At 42.3% G+C, this 21,666-nt stretch overlaps 1 protein-coding gene across 1 annotated transcript in view; it reads left to right on the top strand.

Annotated features, from left to right (window-relative positions):
• The first annotated feature begins 4,533 nt into the window (after positions 1 to 4,533).
• Positions 4,534 to 21,666, top strand: part of LOC131914747 (zinc finger protein 883-like) — a 29,725-nt gene continuing 12,592 nt past the window's right edge. Inside the window, exon 1 of the mRNA XM_059267375.1 lies at positions 4,534 to 4,547. The gene's annotated coding sequence lies outside the window, so the exon portion shown is untranslated. The remainder of the gene's footprint in view (positions 4,548 to 21,666) is intronic.

Raw genomic sequence — 21,666 nt, 5'->3', positions numbered from 1 at the left:
TAAATTGGATTATTTGATATTTTGCTGTCTAGTTTCTTGAGTTCTTTATATATTTTAGAGATCAGCCCTCTATCTAATGTGGGGTTGGTAAAGTTCTTTTCCCATTCTGTAGGCTACCTTTTTGTCTTATTGACAGTGTCCTTTCCCTTACAGAAGCTTCTCAGTTTCAAGAGGTCCCATTTATTAATTGTTGCCCTCAGTGTCTGTGCTACTGGTGTTATATTTAGGAAGTGGTCTCCTGTGCCAATACAGTCAAGGCTATTTCTCACTTTCTCTTCTATGAGATTCAGTATAACTGGATTTATGTTGAGGTCTTTGATCCATTTGGTCTGGAGTTCTGTTCATGGTGATAGATATGGATCTATTTGTTTTCTTCTACTTGTAGATATCCAGTTATGCCAGCACTGTTTTTTGAAGATGCTTTTTTTTTCCATTGCATAATTTTGGTTTCTTTGTCAAAAATCAGTTGTTCATAGGTATGTGGGTCAATGTCAGGGTCTTCAATTCAATTCCATTGATCAATGTGTCTGTTTTTATGCCAATATCAAGCTGTTTTTATTATTGTATCTCTATAGTAGACCTTGAAATCAGAGATGGTGATGCCTCTGGCAGTTCCTTTATTGTGCAGGATTGTTTTGGCTATCCTGGGTTTTTTGTCTTTCCATATGAAGTTGAGTATTGTTCTTTCAAGGTCTGTGAAGAATTTCATTGGGATTTTGATGGGGATTGCATTGACTCTGTGGATTGCTTTTGGTAAGATTGCCATTTTTACTATGTTAATCCTACCTATCCATGAACATGGGAGATCTTTCCATTTTCTGATCTTTTTCAATTTCTTTCTTCAAAGATTTAAAGTTCTTGTCATGCAGGTCCTTCACTTGTTTGGTTACCCCAAGATAACTTTGTTATTTGTAGCTCTCATTTCAGCTTCCTATTGTTAATCCCAAGGGTGAGAATAAGACACTACCACAATTTGAAGCAAGCTTCATTTTTATCAGGGTGAGACCAAGAGCTGGCCAGCAACTGCCTCCTAAGTCGAGTTAAAGAGATCAGCCCCAAATCCACCTCTTGGGCCCATTTTAAGGAGAAAAACCACTAGTAGTTTTACCGAAGGGAGACAAAAATCCCTTTAGAAACATCATGTGATCACTCACCATGTGATTATGAGGTGTCAGAGAGAGTCAGGGAGGGTCAGGGTCAGGATATTCTCAAAGACACATCAAGGTCATGGGTTGGGAACGTCAGGTTCCGGGAAACAGAACTACTCAACTCTCATAACAAATAGAAACTTATTTTTAAAAATACAGCATAATGGCTTCTGCATTTAAAATGGAGTCAGGCAGGTTCCTTACTATTCTGCCTTAATAGGGTTCTAAGAACACAGGCAGTGTTCACTAGAAGAGTGTTATGACAGGACAGACTGCAAGATGCTATACTGTAGGGGACCATGGGAATGTACAGCAGTGACAACTAGTGTTTAACAGGTCCACCCACCAGGCCCACTTGATGGGGAGCCCCACCTGGCAAGGCCATGGGGTCACTGGCTGTGGAAACCAGTTGTTTTCTGTCTGTAATTTCTCTCATGTGCCAACACATTTCTTCCCTAAGAACTGCTATGGGTGTTTCCCACTGCTTGTGTGTTTATCTCGAGAATATATTCCATCTTTGGGCACACTTACAGCTGTGGATGTTCAGGAAGATGATTTCTGTTTAAGGTGTTTAATTTTGATGTATAGAAACAATACTAGAATATTTTACATTACTCAAACTGACATAGGATTCTCAGGCACAAAGATAACCTTTTACACAGACAGCTTCAGAACAAATTCAAAACAGATAAAGCTGTCCCTACAGAATATACACCAACACTAACTCCCAGGTGTTGTTTATTGCTCAATCAAGGCCAGGCTGTTTACATTGAGATAGAGCTCCCTGCAGCAGCTCTCTTTCTGCATGTACTCTGACTGCTCAAGGTTCAGCCAACTGTTTACTGTCGGGGATCCCTCACCAACTTAGAGCTACGTGAATGGGTCAATGTGACATTACTAGCCTAAGAGGAACTATTTAACTTATCTTGTGTTTTGAGAATGGGTATGGCCCTGAAATTGTAACTTATAATTGTCCAGAGTTTGGCTGTGGAGCAGCAGCTGTGATGTGGAGATGGCTGTGTAGAGCTGGATGAAAGAGCTGCTGCCATGAAGGAAGAGCTATGTGAAGGAACTGTGGAAAGAGCTGGGCAGTGAGTGAGTGCGTGTGTGTTAGAGTGTGAGTGTGTGTGTGAAGAAGGAGCTGAGGGGAGAACATGAATAGGCAGGAGAGAGCGCAAGAGAGATTTTCAGAGAGAAGAAAGGGCTGTGTAAGTGTGTGTGGAAAATGTAGCTGTATGTAGAGAGATGTAACTGTGTGGAGACATATTTTCAGAGAGATATTTTAAGAGAGAGGATTTGTTTCTTTATTAAGAATTTTTTAAAATTTATTTTACATACCAACCACAGATCCCCCTCTCATGCCTCCTCCAAAAAGGTAAAGCCTCCCATGGGGAGTCAGCAGAGCCTGGTAGATTCAGTTGAGGCAGGTCTAAGCCCCTCCCCCTGTGTCAAGGCTGTGCAAGGTGTCCCACCATAGGTAATGGGCTCTAAAAAGCCAGCTCATGCACCAAGGAGAGATCCTGATCCTACTGCTAGTGGGGCCCATTAAGCAGACCAAGCTACACAACTGTCTCGCCTATGCAGAGGGCCTAGTCCAGTTCCATGCAGGCTCCACAGCTGTTGGTCTAAAGTTCATGAGTCCCCACTAGCTTGGTTCACTTGTCTCTGTAGATTTCCCCATCATGATCTTGATGCCCCTTCCTCATAGAATCTCTCTTCCCTCTCTTCACCTGGACTCTTGGAGCTTGGCCTGGTGCTTGGCTGTGGATCTCCACATCTCTGAGAGAGGATTTCTTAAGTTGAAGTAAAAGAGAAAGTTATCAGAAAGCATGTGTTTCCTTATTATTTACCCCTCGGATAGAAGAAGTCTAGCCCTCAGATATATGAGAAGTTTTCCTAAGCCCTTGCTGCCGATGTGGGTTTTCTTGCATTACACTGGTGGTAGCTGGGGGCTGGCCCCCCAAGTTACCAATACTACACCAATATTTTTTTGGTTGAATATTATTAAGAAATTTTCTACTCATTTTATATGCCAGCCACAGATCTCCCCTCCTTCCCGACCCCCAGCCTTTGCCCCACAACCCACCTCCCATTCCCACCTCCTCCAAGGCAAGGTCTCCCATGGGGAGTCACACTCAGTTGAGGCAGGTCCAAGCCCCTCCCCCCTGCACCAAGGCTGCAAGGTGTCACACCTTAGGCACTGGGCTCCAAAAAGCCCGCTCATGCTCTAGGGGACGGATCCCGATCTCCCTGCCCCCCTCCCCCAACAGTTCAAGCTAAACTACTGTTTCGTGTATCCAGACACACCAATATTAAACTTATCGAAGAAGCCAGTTGGCAGAAAAAGACTTCTTCACTGGGCTTGATATAACAAATGGAGCACGCTCAAGAGAAGCCCTCACATACTTAGGAGAGGCAGGTACTATATAAATGTCATATTAAAGGTCATAAGGCTCTTGGCCCAGTGCACTTGGAACAGGTTCCTCGGGAGTGCTCCCCTCTCCTTTAAATTAGTTTTTTTTTCTTTTAGACCAGGCTGGACTCAACTCAGGCGGCTTCTGCCTCCCCCAAGCGCTGGAATTAAAGGTGTGGGGCTCTATGCCCCCTTTGTTTTAGTTACTATTATTTTGTATGATGTGTGAGAGTGTGGGTGCACGTGTGAAGGGCAGAGGACCACTTGCGGGATTCTCCAGCGGTTGAACTCAGGTCGTCAGACTTGAAGGCAAGCGCCTTTACCCTCTGAGCCATCTCATCCGCGCTGCTTTCCGTTTAATAAACCGTCTTTACGTCTAACCACGTGTTCCTCGTCTAATTCTGTGGCTGGAGACACAAGCCCCTGAATACTTAAGTGGGTGCACCGGACCGGGACTCAAACCGGCAAGAAGAGCAAGGGCGTGTGACATGCGCTGACAGGCCTGTCCTGTGTCCTGTTGGTCTGCCTGTCGCCTACCGAGGCTGGTGAGCCCGGCTCTGCGGTCAGGTCTGCCCAGACTCATTTCCCTGCCCGAAGGGTCTCCGGGTCAACGGAAGCACCGGAAGCCGGAGGAGATTGGAGCGGAAAGCGGAAGTGACATTAGCCGCCCTCCGCGGTCTCTTCGCCCGTCAACCTGGGTGAGACTCGGTGATGCCAAGCAACGAATTTCTGTCCCTGAAGGCCTTCCAAACCGCCTGAGCGGGAGCCGGAAGCCGTCCTGCAGCCTCAAGGCGGAAGCGGAAGCGCTGTTGGCGTTGCCTTCCGTCTCTTCCGGCGGGGGTTCCGAGATTTGGAGTTCGGTGGCTCGGCAGAGGCGGCGCCCGGCGGGCGGCGTGGGGGAGGCGGGCTTGGTCCTCGGCCTTGCCGACCCGCGAGCGCCCCCAGGATCTCCGCTGCGCGGTTAGTTCTCTGTCCGGCGTCCTCAGGTGAGTGAGTGCGAGCTGAAAGCCGCGGAGACAGCGTTGCCACCCTCTATTTACAGACAAATGTATCATCAGAAATACGGCGTCCTCTTCGTCCCTTACTTGTTTCCAAAACTCAGTAACATTTGGGTAGGAAGCCGCTTTCTTAGTTGTCAGTGTGCGTGTAAACGCGTGTGTACTGAATGAAAAACTATTCAGTCATTCTGTCCATCTGAACTTCTTAGGTCCTGCCCACAGGGGTTCAGAGCGGGGCCTGCAGGATGAAACGGTGGAGACTATTAAAGTATTGGGACTGGCTTGTTTTTGAAAAAAAAAAAAAAAAAAAAAAAAAAAAAGGTGTTTGGGTGAGGTGTGTTGATGCAAAAAAAAAAAAAAAAAAAAAAAAAAAGCTCTCACCTCAAAGATAATAAGAGTTTATTCTGAACCAAATAATGACTATGACCCGTTCCAGTGTGGAAGTGCTTACATGATTTCTTTTTCTTTTTCTGCCAGCCAGGCTACACAGCGAGAGTGACACTGTGTAGCCCTGGCTGGCCTGGAACTCCCAAAGTAGACCAGGCTGGCCTGGAACAGAATTTGGTCTTGTTCTGTCTTCGGAGTGGTAGGATTAAAGGCATAGGTGACTACACCTGGCAATGTGAACGTTTTATAATTCTAGACCAAAAGTCATATATCAAGGCAATTTCAAAACCTTGGTGGAAACCAAGGCAAAGTTGGGTTATAGGCAGGCCATAACAGGTTGTTACCCATTGGGCTGGTGGAGGCGAGTGTCCTGCTAAGAATACTGAACCAAGTTTTTACCTGACAGTTGAAATGATGGTAGGTCAGATCCAGAGGTGGGCATTAGATGGTTATTAAACCATATTAGTCTGGGAGACTAAACATAATCTCGGATAATTTTTTGCTATGGATATGCAACAATCATTAAGTTCTAATTAGCCTTATAGAATCGTTGATGTAAGTATGGCCTTTTTTTAAACTCCAATTTTCAGCTGTTTCAAAGGAAATAGTTTGACGGTTGCAGGCTTGGTAATTGAGCTTTAAGTGTCTGGTAATGCATCATAAAATCAGAAAATTAGAGACTGGGGAGATGGCTCAGTGGTTAAGAGCCTTTGCTGCTCTTACAGAGGACCCGGGTTTTATTCCCAGTAACCATATGGTAGCTCACAACCATCAATAATCCAGTCCTAGGTGATCTAACCCCCTCTTCTGACCTCTTTGAGCGCTGGACACACACGTGGTACACAGACATACATGCAACCAAAACACACATAAAACACATAAATCTAAAAAAATAGAGATAATAAAATGTCATTAACATATGGCCTTTGTGGAAAAAAATTCTCCACATGTTAAAAAATATGCTTTTGGTTGTTCTTGGTTCTAATACCTCATCAAAGGTGGTTTTTTCCCCCCCAAGATTTATTATTTATGTTTTTGTCTGTGTGCTTGTATGTGCAGTGTGTGTGGGTACCCGAAGAGGCCAGAAGAGGGATTCCCCAGAAGAGGGAGCTAGAGTTAGTTGGTTGAAAACCTGCTCCTTTGAAAGAGCGATCTCTCCAGCTCCCTTTGAAGGTTTATAGCATTGAAAGTGATTATGTCCTTAAGTTTCTTGGTGCTTAGAGCAATGGTTATAGTTATTCTGCTGTATTGTTTTGAAACAGTCACTCATTCTTCAGAAAGTTATGTATTGTGATAACTATGTTCATTTATTTTGTGGTGCAAGGGATTGAATTCTTAGCCTTGCACATATGAGGCAATTCCGGTACCACTGATGTACATCCCTAGCCTCTTCTAGACACATTTAAATGTTTTGTTCACTTCTTATATACATGAATAGTTGGTATGGCAAAGCAGCAAAATTCAGCCTATAGCTGTTCTTAGGGAGCTTGTAACAACTGGAGAAGCCTAATATTAACCAAGGAAATAAATATGTAACTGAAAATTGATGAGGACTCAAAGTAAGGGGCAATATTTTTCCTGTCTTTGTATGTCAAGTGAAGAAAAGAATGATAGTTTAATCCAAAATACTGGATGTCAGGGTTAGTAATGCTGAGAGGGAAGGAAGTAGGAGGCAGTGACCCCTTCCTTCCTCCCAAAATATTGGTAGGTATTGGGGCTATCTTTTTCAGAGTGTCACCTGAGTTTCCTTGGAGAAGACGGGTATTGTTATGTCAGGATTGACAGGCAATGTGTAAATAAAAGGAAGGAGACCAATCTCAACAGAAGCACACTCCCTTTTACTGCAGAAGTGGGACTGTGTGCCAAGGTGGGGTTTTAGAGGGCAGAGAAAAGATGGAAATTTTATCTGTATGTTGTTCTTTGTAGTCTCAGGGCCAAGACATGCCTGCAGATGTTTTTTTATCATGTGTTGACCTTGTCAGGTTTCTCTTGGCTCCTGACTGCGGATGTTCTCATCACTGTTGGCTTCCTTTTATGACAGGATTTCTCATCAGTGTGTAGAGTTCAGTTTCTCAAGTCCTCTGCCCCTTTATTTTAGGTCACTAACTCTCCAGTGCAATGTTATGCTTGTGTTCCTGAAGAAGGTGGGTTTCATTGAGCTCTTGCTTGTAACCATAGTGCTTGAAGACACCTCTATTAGGTAGCCTAGAAAACATGTATTATTTCCCTTTGGAGATGGAAGCAATCTCCAGCTAAGAGGCTATTCAAGTAGGCACAGAACATGTTGGAACACTACAAAATTGATTGGAGCCCAGTAATTGCTAGATGTTGAATGGATGGAATCAGTAATTTCAAGAATATTGCTTCTTGGGGGCTGGGTGGTAGCACCACCAAATTAAGATTGTAGGAAGCCATTAATAGATGCCCTGTATGTTTGGTTTTAGCAAGCAAAGCTGGACACAGATGGAGAAACAGTAGAGATTATCACTCTCCTAAAATGGTTTCTAATATAAAGTTTAGCCCTGGAGTTCTTATTTTAACATGTTTTCTCTGTTAGGTGTTTGAACTGGGGATCTGTGCTACCATTTTATCAAGCCAGGAAGTTGGGAATGTCTTTGATTTTATTTTACTGTCTCCTGTGTTAGAAGGTTTATGGTCAATATGGGATGTTTTTCTGTAATGAAGACTATGACTATGGGAAATCTAAGCAAGAACAGAGTTCAAGTAAAGCATGCCTATTGTTTTCTTCTGTATGTATTCATTTGCTTGAGACTTGAGGGCCATGTTTAAATTTAGTGGGATTCCTCAGGCATAGCTATAATCTGAAAGCAAGATTGCCTGAACTTATCCATTTTTGTTAAGCAGTGTATTTCAGCAAGAGTTAAAGTCTAAACACATCTCTGTCCCCTTAGTTTAAAAGCAGAAAGTAATCTAAGTCAAGTGGCGATGTATAAGACCTGGCACATAAAAGGACCATGCTAAGATTTCCTAGCTTTAAATTATTATCAAATGAAGAACTTGAAATTGAGAACACTGTTGTTTCCCTTGGTGTTGATTGTGTCTGTGTAGAGTGGAGGCTTGTCTTGTTAGTTAAATACCAAGGAGAAAGGAAAGAATTGTTGGTACCTAAGAGATACTGTTAGGTTCTGGGGTTGTACAAATAATGGGGATCAGACCACCGAAGTCTATTAACTGGAAGCAAACTTTATTCCATTACTTCGGGGTACAAAAACTTCTAACTAGATCAGGATCTGGCTCTGTGACCCTGAAATGAGACCATAAGCATCTTTTTATAGCAATGACCATATGCAGGATGGGGAGTGCATTCCTGGATTGGGATTTACAACCTTTGGGGAGTGCATCCTGGGATCGGGATTTACAGCCTCTGATTACAGGTTGTTAGTTCAAGATGTTTACATAGCTGTGGGTCTGTTTTAATTCTTAACTGACTGCTCCCTCCACCCCTACCCCCATATCTGGAGAGAATGTAGGGCAAAGGGCCATGTAATTTAAAGCAGCTATCAGCTCCAATACCTCTAAGAATATGTGTATAGGCTATATAAATAGGCATACGATTTTTCATATTCCCGGGCTCTTTAATACAACTCATTTTATTTATTTTATTACTTATTTATAATACTTATTAACTGATTTTATTTGCTAGTTTTTTTCTCGATACATAGGAATTCTGTATTTTGGTGTATGGTGTAGTATTTTTACTACCATTTGTACAATGTGTAATGACCAGAAGAAGGTAATTGTCTTGTCTACAACCTCAATCATGTTTCTTTGTGTTAGGAACATTCAAAAATCTTGTCTATATTATCTGTCTTTATTTTTAAGGATTTTATTTATTTTTATTTTTGTATGTGAATGTTTTGCCGGCATATATGTATGTGAACCGTGTATATACAGGTGCCCAAGTCAGAAGAGTAGTCGTGTGCCACCGTGTGAATGCTGAGACCCACGCCTCAGTCCTCTGCAAGAATAGCAAGCACTTTCAACAGCTGAGTCATTTCTCCAGCCCCTGTTAGTTGTTTTGGAATCTTCAGTTAATGGTTCTCAAACAGTTTTCCTGCAGTGTTACAGAACATTAGGATTTATTTTTCCTAGTCAGCTATACCCTTGTAGCAGTTCATTGTAGAAAGGTTTTCCTGTGAGAATAAGAAGAGGAATAGGGTAAGTCTTATTATTTTGAGATTAGGGCCATCCCAGGGAGAGACTGCTCAGGGGCACCAGGACTGTCTTCTTCCTTATTTTTCTTTATCAGCCAGAGAAAGAAACTGGACACTTAGATGGTGGCTGAAAGCCTAGAACAGAACAAAACAAAACAAAGGTGAGAGAAGAGACCAGACTCCTGCTGACTGAGAATACAAAGGAACTTTAAATACAGTGCACATGACAGATTGAGTGAAGATAACGAGAGCCATAGATCCATTTATCCGTCCGTCCATCTGTCCATCCTTCCTTTTTTTTCAGTGCTGGGGATGAAACCTAGGTCCTTGAGCACGCTGGGCAAGTGCCCCACCTCTGAGCTGTACTCCAAGCTGTTCTTAGTGACTGTAATATCAGATCCTGAGACACTAGAGTTGAAAATACAGGATAATCAAATATATTGTATATAAGAATATTTTATTATAAATAATATAAGACATATATATGATTAATTATACATATGAAAAATAAAAGTTCCATAACTTAATCTCATTCTAAATAGAAAACTTACATATTAAATTTGTGTGTAATAAAAGAAATTCAGAAGGCTGAGGCAAGGGATCACCTCTTTCAGCTTGGGCAACATAATACTGAAACCACTCTCCCTCATCAGAAGGAGAAAAAAAAGATCAAAAGGGCACTAACTGGGTTTAGGGCCTTTACTGACATGTGCTAAAAGTAGCCAACTGACAAAATTCGTGAAATTCATTAATTCTAGGACTCAAATTATATTTATACCATAGGATATAATAATAATAATAATAATAATAATAATAATAATAATAATAATATTATCTTTTTTGAGACATGGTCTCTCTATATAGCACTGGCTCACTCTGTAGACCAAGCTGACTTCAAAGTCACAGAGATCCCCCTGCCTCTGCCTCCCAAGAGTTGGGAAAAGGTATCTGCCACCATGCCTGGCTCATCCTGTCAGATTAAAACATGTGTCTCTATAGCCTTAAAGAGTTAAAATGGAGCAATTGATATGCTTCACTCTTAACTGTGGACTTGCTTGAATTATATAATAGTCACAGTACCCATTGCCCTAAAATGCTCCAAATACATGCACAACAGAATAAGAAATGTTAAGAATAAAATTAGTCCCTTTTTTTTTGAATATATGGAAGATAGAATTTTTTTGTTTTGCCCCTGCTGGCCTTGAACTCACTGTTATTTATTACACCAATGTTATTTATTAAGTGGTGCTGTTCACTGTGAGAGAAAAGTCACGAGGTACAACAAAACCCACTATAAGAATTTGTTAAGGGAAGGGAATAGGAAAGATGTGCATAGGCCTATGGAACGACTGTGCAGGAAGAGGGGGCATGAATAAGTGGAACCCGCTTTTATAAGTTCCCCCTGCACATGTGCATATGGGCTTATGTAGCTACACCACAAATGTGCATAGATTACCTGATCACGCTGTGCACAAATTATGTGATCATGTAGTGCTTAGATTAGTAGGACATAAGGCCCTGGGAGGACTAAGCATCTTGCCAGCGCATGCTCGGTCATGGGGGAGTGGTTAGGAATTCTAACATTCCAGACTCTTTTTTTTTTTTTTTAATAAAAAATGGCGGTTGAATGGGAATGGGGGCGCTGTGTCTCCCCAACCTGCTTCTAGCTGACTCGGTGGGTGTGGGTTAACTTTTGGAGGTAAGGAAGGGGCCTCTGGGGGTAGCCAGACGTCCTGAGGTAGTGAATTGTCCTCCTCTGCTTTGGGAATCATCCATCGTCTTCTGCTGCTTTGGGCTCTGTGACTGTTTGAGTCTGACAAGGTGCTGGTGAGGCAGAAGAGGAAGTTTAGAAAAAAATTTTACCTTGAGGGAGGTCCCTGAGGGATCACAGGGTAAGGGAAGGAGTCCCAGACCAGAAAAGTTTGAATTATACTTATCTGAAGTGGATCTGACCTGTCCAGGTGGATTCAAGCTGGCTCTGGAGCTCAGAAGAATTTTTAAACATATTAAGAAGCAGCCACAGGGAATTTAAAATCTTGAGCTGGTAACCATGATATTATAATGTTTAGTACTCTGCTATCAGAATTTTATTGGTTAGTGTTGGCAACAGAGAGAGAAAAATCTGGAGCATGCTTTTTTTTTTTTTCCTGAGAAGTCAGAAATGATAGGCTTAAATCCTCTAAGGCTCTGGAGTGAGAGAGGGTACTGAGTTTGGGTGATGTACTTGGTAGAGTCCTGCAGCTGGATAATAATAGGGGGGTGGTGCCTAGCGATAGAAGGGTTCTGGGTGTCCCAGACCCTGGGCTCCACCTGAGAGACTGGCAAGGGAAATGAAATGTTAGAGCTAGTAGGCTGGGTGGCTAGGAGGAGGAGAGGAGCTGCTGATGAGTCTGGAGTAAGGCAAATGGGGGGAGCAAATGAAATAAAAGCTCCTGACTTAGCTAGAAAATCTCATCCCATTAGGGGCACAGGGCAGGTTGGCACAATTGAAAATGTGTGGATGAGAGGGATACCCCTGAAAATACAATTAAGTGGTGGGGTCTGGTGAGGTAGGTAAGGCTGTCCCCCTACCCCAACAATAGGGAGATGAGAAAGAGAGGTGGGACCTCAAAATTCCCTCAGGACTGAGTAAGTGGCTCCTTTGTCCAAAAGGAAGGAAATGGTTCGCTCTGATACTGCAATGGCTACCCTGGGTTCCCTATGAGAGATGGCACCTTCAATTGTCCATCACCAAGCCGAGGAGATCCTCTGGAGGGTGGTCTTAGTTTGATGTCCCCATGCCATGAGGTGCATGGGGGCAGTCAGCTGACCAGTGTCCCTCTTGGTGGCACTTTGGACAAGGCCCAGATGGTGGCCCACATGGGGCAGGGCAGGCACGAGCCCAGTGGCCTTCTCTACCACACTTAAAACAGGGCCTGAAGGTCTTCGGGTGGCCGGTCGGATAGCATGTGCCAGCATTTGGCAGTTCTGTTTATGGGCTTTCTCGTCTCTGCCATGGTACACCTTAAATGCCACCGCTAAGACTTCTGCCCATGGAGCCAGAGACCCTCTCTCCAGATGCCTAAGTTTAGCCCTGATGTCAGGGAAGCCCTGTGAGACAAAGCGGGTCATAAGGAGCTATCTGCCCTCTGGGCCCTCAGGATCTAGGCTAGTATACTGTAAGAGAACCTTTGTAAGCCGTTCTGAAAAACGGGACTGATTTTCTTCCTTTTCTTGAATTACATTCTTTAGCTTTTCATAGTTTACTGGTTTGAGGGCAGCCCTATGAAGACCTGCCAGGAGGCAGGTTATAAATCGATCCCTAGCTAGAGAGCCACCTGGGGTATTGTAATCCCAATGTGGGTCCTGATAGGGAACTGCCTCGGCCCCTGGTGGATGGGCAGCATTAGTCTGATGAACCTCATCTGCATGAATCCTGGCCTGATCCCAGACTCGTCTGTGCTCCTCAGGGCAGTTGAGAACAAGTGCCAGGAGGAGTGAAAGTAGGAGCCAGAGTCGGGGCGGTTGGAGCGGCCTGATATTGGAGAGGTAGAGGGGTCCAGAGGAGGAGCTGAAGGGGCAGACACCTGAGGAGCGGGAGCAGGAGGTCGAATAGGTGGGGGTTCAGAGCGGAAGTTAGATGTTCCTTAGGTTCAGGTTGCATGGCTAGGAGCATATGGGCAGGAGAGAAAGAATCAAGAAGGCAGGGTTTGGAACTTAGGTTAAAAAAAAAAAAGCCTGGATATAAGATAATTCTTTTCATTTGTTCACTGGCAGAAGTTACATAATTCCCATAAAATTCGGGGTCCAAGGAGCCATTAATTGGCCATTTTTTATTATTACCTAAGGGATTTTTAGGCCATTTCTTTCCTTTTTTTTTAAATCATTAAGAAATTTTCTATTCATTTTACATACCAACTACAGATCCCCCTCCTCTGACCCCAACCTCCCTCCTCAACCCTCCCCCTGTTCCCACCTCCTCCAAGTCAAGGTCTCTCATGGGGAGTCAGCAGTTGAGGCAGATCCAAGTCCCTCCAAGGCTACGTATGGTGTCACATCTTAGGCACTAGGCTCCAAAAAGCCCGCTCATGCACCAGGGACAGATCACCCTACCTGGGAGCCCCCCAAACAATTCAAGCTAAACAACTGTCTCGTGTATCCAGAGGGCCTGGTCCAGTCCCATGGGGGCTCCACAGCTATTGGTCCACAGTTCGTGGGTTTCCACTATTTTGGCTGACCATCTCTGTACATTTTCCCATCATGATCTTGACGTCGCTTGCTTATAGAATCCCTCCTCTCTCTCATCTATTGGACTTCTGGAGCTCAACCTGGTGCTTGGCCATGGATCTCTGCATCTGCTTCCATCAGTTACTGGATGAAGGCTCTATGATGACAGTTAGGGTATTCACTAATCTGGTTACTGGAGTAGACCAGTTCAGGCACCCTCTTGAGTGTTGCTAGTAGTCTAAGGTGTGGTAATCCTTGGGGATTCTTGGGAACTTCCCTAGCACCCTGTTTCTTCCTATTCCCATGATGTTTTCGTTATTATGATATCCCTTTCCTTGCTTTCCCATTGTGTCCCTGTTTCAGCTCAGACCTCCCATTTCCTTATGTTCTCATCCTCCATTCCTTGCCCTCCATTCCCGCCCCCACCTCCAGTTTGCTCATGTAGATCTCATCTATTTCTCCTTTGCTGGGCTATCTATGTGTTCCTCTTAGGGTCCTCCTTGTTAGCTAGCTTCTCTGGACCTGTGGGTTGTAGTCTGGTTATCCTTTGATTTACATCTAGTATCCACTTATGAGTGAGTACATACCATGTTTATCCTTCTGAGTCTGGGTTACCTCACTCAGGATGATATTTTCTAGTCCCATCCATTTGCCTGCAACTTTCATGATGTTTTTGTTTTTTTTACTGCTGAGTAGTACTCCATTGTGTATATGTGCCACATTTTCTTTATCCATTCTTTGGTTGAGGGGCATCTAGGTTGTTTCCATGTTCTGGCTATTACGAATAATGCTGCTATGAATATAGTTGAGTATGTGTTGTTGTGGTAAGATTGAGCATTCCTTGGTTATATGCCCAAGAGTGGTATAGCTGGGTCTTGAGGTAGATTGACTCCCAATTTTCTGAGAAACTGACATACTGATTTCCAAAGTGGCTGTACAAGTTTGCACTCTCACCAACAGTGGAGGAGTGTTCCCCTTGCTCTGCATCCTCTCCAACACAGACTGTCAGTGTTTTTGATCATAGCCATTCTGACAGGTGTAAGGTGTCAGAGTTGTTTTGATTTGCATTTCCCTGATGACAAAGGATGTTGACCAATTCCTTAAATGTTTTTCGGCCGTTTGAGATTCTTATGTTGAGAATTCTCTGTTTATCTCCGTAGCCCATTTTTTAATTGGATTGTTTGATATTTTGATATCTAGCTTCTTTACTTCTTTATGTATTTAGGAGATCAGTCATCTGTCAGATGTGGGGTTGATGAAGATCTTTTCCCATTCTGTAGGCTGTCGTTTTGTCTTATTGACCATGTCCTTTGTCCTATAAAATCTCAGTTTCAGGAGGTCCCTTTTATTAATTGTTGCTCTCAGTGTCTGTGCTACTGGTGTTATATTTAGGAAGTAGTCTCCTGTGCCAGTGCATTCAAGACTACTTCCTACTTTCTCTTCTATCAAGTTCAGTGTAACTGGATTTATCTTGAGGTCTTTGATCCACTTGGACTTGAGTTTTGTGCATGGTAACAGATATGAATCTATTTGCAATCTTCTGCATGTTGACATCCAGTTATGCCAGCACCATTTGTTAGAGATGCTTTCTTTTTTCCATTGTACAGTTTTGGCTTCATTGTCAAAAATCAGGTGTTCATAGGTGTGTGGATTAATGTCAGAGTCTTCAGTTCGATTCTGTTGGTCCATATGTTGGTTTTTATGCCAATATGCAAGCTGTTTTTATTACTGTAGCTCTGTAGTGGAGCTTGAGGTCAGGGATCATGATGCCTCCAGAGGTTGCTTTATTAAACAGGATTCTATTAGCTATCCTGGGTTTTTTGTTTTTCCATATGAAGTTGAGTATTCTTTCCAAATCTGTGAAGAATTGTGTTGGGATTTTGATGGGGATTGCCCTGAATCTGTAGATTGCCATTTTTACTATTTTAATCCTACTTATCCATGAGCATGGGAGATCTTTCCATTTTCTGGTATCTTCTTCGATTTCTTTCTTCAAAGATTTAAAATTCTTGTCATACAGGTCTTTCACTTGCTTAGAGTTTCCCCACGGTATTTCATATTATTTGTGGCTATTGTAAAGGGTGATGTTTCTCTGATTTCTTTCTCAGCCAATTTATCATTTGTATATAGGAGGGCTACTGATTTTTTTTAAGTTAATATTGTATACTGCCACATTACTGAAGGAGTTTATCAGCTGTAAGAGTTCCCTGGTAGAATTTTTGAGGTCACTTATGTATACTATCATATCGTCTGCAAATAGTGAAAGTTTGACTTCTTCCTTTCCAATTTGTAACTTCTTGATTTTGTTTTGTTGTCTTACTGCTCTAGCTAGAACTTCATGTACTATGTTGAATAAATATGGGGAGAGTGGACAGCCTTGTCTTGTTCCTGATTTTAGTGGAATTGCTTTGAGTTTCTCTCCATTTAATTTGATGTTGGCTGTCAGCTTGCTGTAAATTGCCTTTATAATGTTTAGGTATGTTCCTTGTATTTCTGATCTCTCTAGAACCTTTATTATGAAGGGGTGTTGGATTTTGTCAAAGGCCTTTTCAGCATCTAATGAGATGATCATGTGGTTTTTTTTCTTTCAGTTTGTTTATATGGTTTATTACATTGACAGATTTTCGTATGTTGAACTAACCTTGCATCGCTGGGATGAAGCCTATGTGGTCATGGTAGATAATTATTTTGATGTGTTCTTGGATTTGGTTTGCCAATATTTTATTGAGTATTTTTGCATCAATGTTCATGAGGGTAATTGGTCTGTAATTCTTTTTCTTTGTTGAATCTTTATGTGCTATGGATATCAGGGTAACTGTAGCATCATAAAAAGAATTTGGTAATATTCCTTCTGTTTCTATTGTGTGGAACAATTTGAAGAGTATTGGTATTAGCTCCTCTTTGAAAATCTGGTAGAATTCTGCGCTGAAACTGTCTGGTCCTGGACTTTTATTTGTTGGGAGGCTTTTAATGGCTGTTTCTATTTCCTTAGGGGTGGGGTTATTGGTTTATTTAAATAGTTTATCTTGTCTTGATTTAACTTTGGTATGTGGTACCTATCCAGAAAATTGTCCATTTCTTTCAGATTTTCCAATTTTGTGGGGTACAGGTTTTTGAAGTATGACCTGATGTTCTTTGAATTTTCTTATTGTCTGTTGTTATGTCTCCCTTTTCATTTCTGATTTTGTTAATTTGGATGCTCTCTCTCTACCTTTTGGTTAATTTGGGTAAGGGCTTGTCTATCTTGTTGATTTTTCTCAAAGCATCAACTCTTTGTTTCATTGATTCTTTGTATTGTTCTCTTTGTTTCTATTTTATTGATTTCAGCCCTCAATTTGATTATTTCCTGGCTTCTGCTCCTCCTGGGTGAGTTTGCTTCTTTTTGTTCTAGAGCTTTCAGGTGTGTTGTTAAGTCATTAGTGTGAGTGCTATGAATTTTCCTCTTAGTACTGCTTTCATAGTATTTCCTAAGTTTGGGTATGTTGTACATTCATTTTCATTAAATTCTGAGAAATCTTTAATTTCTTCCTTGACCCATTGGTGATTCAGTTGGGCATTATTCAGTTTTCATGAGATTGTAGGCTTTCTATAATTTTTGTTGTTGTTGAAATCTAACTTTAAGACATGGTGGCTGATAAAATACAGGAGGTTATTCCAATTTTTTTGTATCTGTTGAGATTTGCTTTGTGACCGAGCATGTGGTCAATTTTAGTCTCATTATGAAGCCCATGATGCCCTCATTGGCTTTTGCAGGCATTGCATGCATGTGACACACAGGCATACATTCAGGCATCCTTCTGCCTTAGTTCCCAAATACTGAAGTAACAAGCTATTATGTGCCACCAAGCCCAGCTCAAACTAACTATTGTAATTAGGTTCCACATATCAAGGTGTTTTAGTTAGGGTTACTATTGCTGTGATGAAACACCATGACTAAAGCAACTTGGGAAGGAAAGAGTTTATTCGGCTTAGACTTACAAATCACTGTTCATCATCAAAGGAAGTCAGGACAGGAACTCAAACAAGGCAGGAATCTGGAGGCAGGAGCTTCATAATGAGACTACCATCTCCTGTTGGGGAAAAAAAAGTAATTTGGCCAAAGAAAATTTATATAGGACCTATTCAACCTACAAGTTAAATATGGTTATATAAAACTTAAAAATAGGGTTGGAAAGATGATTCAGCAGATCAGGGCACCTGTTGCTAGGATCAATGACTCAGCAGTTCAATCCAGTGGACTCACAGTGGAAGGAAATAACTGATTTGTCCTCTTACTTCTACATGAGCACTGTGGTGTGCATGCCCCTGCCTCCACAAAATAATAAGTTAGAAACAAATGAACAACAAACAAATGAACGGATGTGTTGGCGCACACCTTTAATCCTAGCATTTAGGAGGTAGAGGCAGGTGGATTTCTGTGAGTTCAAGGCCAGCCGGGTCTGCAGAGTTCCAGGACAGCCAGGGCTACACAGAGAAACTCCATTTCTGACCCCTCCCCTCAATAATCTCACATAAAATCACATAAATCACAAAAAAATAAAGTTTGAGTGATTATTCCTATGGCTTTTCCATGTGACAGGTCATTACAGCCTGTTGTTAAGTCTGAAGGTAAATAAATGGTACCTTATTTGACTCCAGCCTTCTCAGGGTCTGCTGAAATAGAGTTACTAGGTTCTGGTGTTGACATATTTTCTTGGCTGTTGACTTTGTGTGTGTGTGTGTGTGTGTGTGTGTGTGTGTGTGTGTGTGTGTGTTGGTATCTAGCCACCTGTAGTTAGGATGATTGAGGCGGTTCTGATTCTAGGTGTTGATATCTGGTCTTATCTTTGCTTGGTGGATGTTCTGTTCCTTCCCTGTTTATTTTTTTTTTTATCCTTTCTGTATCTTAAGAGAGTATGGTAATTGTGGGTTGCCTGGTAAAGAGTGCTTCTGCAGGTCTGTGGGTGGCAGGGAGGAATAGATATGGGCTAGGAGAAAAGGCTGAGAGGAGCTGTGGGAAAGAGCTAAGGGGATTCTGTCTTCACCAAAAGCCAGAGTCTGTAGGGAGTTGAAAATGTGGGAGGAGGAGCTCCTGCAGGTAGGTTACAGTAAGACAGAGAACAATCTTGAGAGACAGGGATGAGATGAAGTTACAGTAAGACAGAGAACAGTCTTGAGAGACAGGGATGAGATGAGGTTACAGTAAGACAGAGAACAGTCTTGAGAGACAGGGATGAGATGAGGTTACAGTAAGACAGAGAACAGTCTTGAGAGACAGGGATGATATGAAGTTACAGTAAGACAGAGAACAGACTTGAGAGACAGGGATGATATGAAGTTACAGTAAGACAGAACAGTCTTGAGAGACAGGGATGATATGAAGTTACAGTAAGACAGAGAACAGTCTTGAGAGACAGGGATGATATGAAGTTATAGTAAGACAGAGAACAGTCTTGAGAGACAGGGATGATATGAAGTTACAGTAAGACAGAGAACAGTCTTGAGAGACAGGGATTAGATGAGGTTACAGTAAGACAGAGAACAGTCTTGAGAGACAGGGATGAGATAACTAGGGGCACCCTGGCTCTGTACCAAGAGTTGGAGTCTCCAGTGAATGGCATTGAGGTACCTTCAAGCAGACTGCTACAGGGCTTGGGGTGAAACTGGAGAGATTGGGAGGACAGGAAGGAGAGTGAAAATTGCCTGAGTACCAGACTGGTGTAGCCACTTGGGGTTGCAGGTTGAGAACTTTTTAGATATTGGTTATTGATACTAAGTGATGAGAATGGGCTAGAAGGGAGGGCTAAGAGGATCCATGTGAAGGAGCAAAATTAGACTAGGTTTGGTGGAGTCCTTAGAGAATAGAAACTGTTTCATTTTTTTGTTTCACTAATATGAAAGTTAAATTTGAAGGACTAAATAAAAATGTGATTTCAATGTATGAGACAAGTTACCAATAATAAGCAGATGTATTTGAAAACAGCACCAAATAGCCACATGTTGGGCAAAAGATAAGTTGGTGTTCATCCTCTGTCTTAGTTAGGGTTTCTCTTGCTGTGATGAAACACTATGATTACCAAAAGCAATTTGGAGTAGAAAGGGCTTATTTCACTTACACTTCTATATCACAGTTTATCATTGAAGGCTATCAGGGCAGGAACCTGGAGACAGGAGCTGATGCAGAGGCCATGGAGTTCAGCTTACTGGTTTGCTCTTTGCTTACTCAGTTTCTTAAAACACAAAAGACTACAAGCCTTGGAATGGCACTACCCACAGTAGGCTGGGCCTTATCACATCAATCACTTAATTTAAAAAAAAAAACACCCTACTTGCCTGTGGTTTGAAAGAAAATGGCCTCCAAAGGGATTGGCATTATTAAGGGAAGTGGCCTTATTGGAGTGGATGTGGTTTGGTTAGAGATAGTATGTCACGTGGGGGTAGGCTTTGAGGTCTCCTATGCTCAAGCTACGCCCAGTGAGGCAGTTCTCTTCCTGTTGTCTTTGGATCAAGAGGTAAACTCTCAGCTCCTTCTTCAGCATCATGTCCAACTGCATGCTATAATGTCTTGCCATGATGATAATGGACTAAACTTCTGAAACTGTAAGCCACCCAATTAAATGTTTTCCTTTATTAGAGTTGCTGTGATCATGGTATTTCTTCACAACAGTAGAAATCCTAACTAAGACAGAAGTTGATACCAGGGACTGGGATATTGTTGTGATAGGCCTGATCATATTTTTGTTTGGAGTAATATGAACTTTGGGAGTTTGGGTTAGGAAAGAAGTGGAATACTTTAAGTGCTGCTTAGTGGGCCATACTAGTAGGAGCATGGCAGATAATGGTGCTAAGAGTTATTTGAACTGTGGGGGTCTGTCTCAAGATGTTTTAGAGGAGAAGAATATTAATATGTGGCCTAGTGATCGTTCTTGTGATATTTTGGTGAAGAATGTGGCTGCTTTTTGCCCTTGTCCAAAAAATTTGCCTGAGGCTAAAGTGAAGAGTTTTGGATTAATTCTGTTGGCAGAAGAAATCTCAAAACAGCCTAGTATCTGTTGTGTGGTTGTTAGTGGTCACTCTTAAAAAGATTTATAATGAAAAGGAACAAGCTGAGCAAAGAAAATTACAAAATGTACAATTTGAGGATAAAAGGAGCACCAGGAAGTGGATAAACAGATTAAGAAATGGAATAGAGGAAGTGGTGACCTTAGGGCAAGATCCCACCCAGCTAAGTTTCCAACTTGTGTAAAGGAATTAAAGAAAAGCTTAGGGCTGGGTGTGGTGGTACACACCTTTAAATCTCAGCACTTGGAAGGCAGAGGCAGGCAGATCTCTGAGTTTGAGGCCAGTCTGGTCTACAGATCCAGTTTCAGGACAGCCAAGCTTAGGCAGTGAAGGTATCTATTGAAAACAAAAAGCTAGTGAAGATGTAACTGAACAAGAGGGCCATGTTCCAGCCCCAGCAAGCAGCAGAACTTGGCAACTTCAGCCATGTGGTTCTAGCTTTAGACTCAAGGAGAGACTAAGGAAAGCCACTGAGGCTAGAAATGTATCAGGGGTGACCCTGAACGGATGCCCAGAGAGGCCATTGCATGAGCTGTGAAGTTGAAGCCTGGATTGCCTTGGAGACCCCAAGATGTTGGAGATACCAGAGGTTTGGGATACCTGCCAAGGAAAGCTTCAGACAGGATGTGGAGACTGCCAAAGAGAGAGAGAGAGAGGTGTGCTGTAGTCAGCAAGGCTGGAAGGGAAGAGCCATCTAAGTCCTTTGACATCAGATATAGCGCTGCAGAGTTTTCCCTGCTGGGTTTCAGACTTGCTTTGGTCCAGTATTTCTTCACTATGCCCACTTTCCTCCATTTTGGAATGGTAACACGAATCTTAAAAGGTCTTATAATAAAAAACCCAGAGCCAGATATCAGGGTGAAAGCTGAAAGATCCGAGAAGTAGAACAGCCAGCCTCTAGTTCTTACCTCTATGAAACCCTCAGTCTAAAGAGAGTGAGTTCCTGTTTCCTCACACCTTATATGCCTTTCTCTGCCCAGACATCATTTCCTGGAATTAGAGGCATTTGTGCTTCCCAGTACTGGGATTAAAGGTGTGTGTCACCACTGCCTGGCTCTGTTTCCAGTGTGGCCTTGAACTCACAGAGATCCAGAGTGATAGGATTAAGGGTGTGTGCCACCACTGCCTGACCTCTATGTCTAATCTAGTGGCTGTCTTCTGATCCACATGCAAATTTATTAGGGTACACAATATATCACCACATGGAATAGTAATGTATATTCTGTGCCATTATATATTGGAAATATGTGATCTGCTTTAAAAAATTTTTTTTATTAAGAAATTTTTTTCATTCATTT

This window comes from Peromyscus eremicus, chromosome 7 (assembly GCF_949786415.1).
Source record: "Peromyscus eremicus chromosome 7, PerEre_H2_v1, whole genome shotgun sequence".
Classification (NCBI taxonomy): Eukaryota; Metazoa; Chordata; class Mammalia; order Rodentia; family Cricetidae; genus Peromyscus; species Peromyscus eremicus.
Note: the sequence above shows the minus strand (reverse complement) of the source record. Positions and strands in the feature narration are given on the sequence as shown.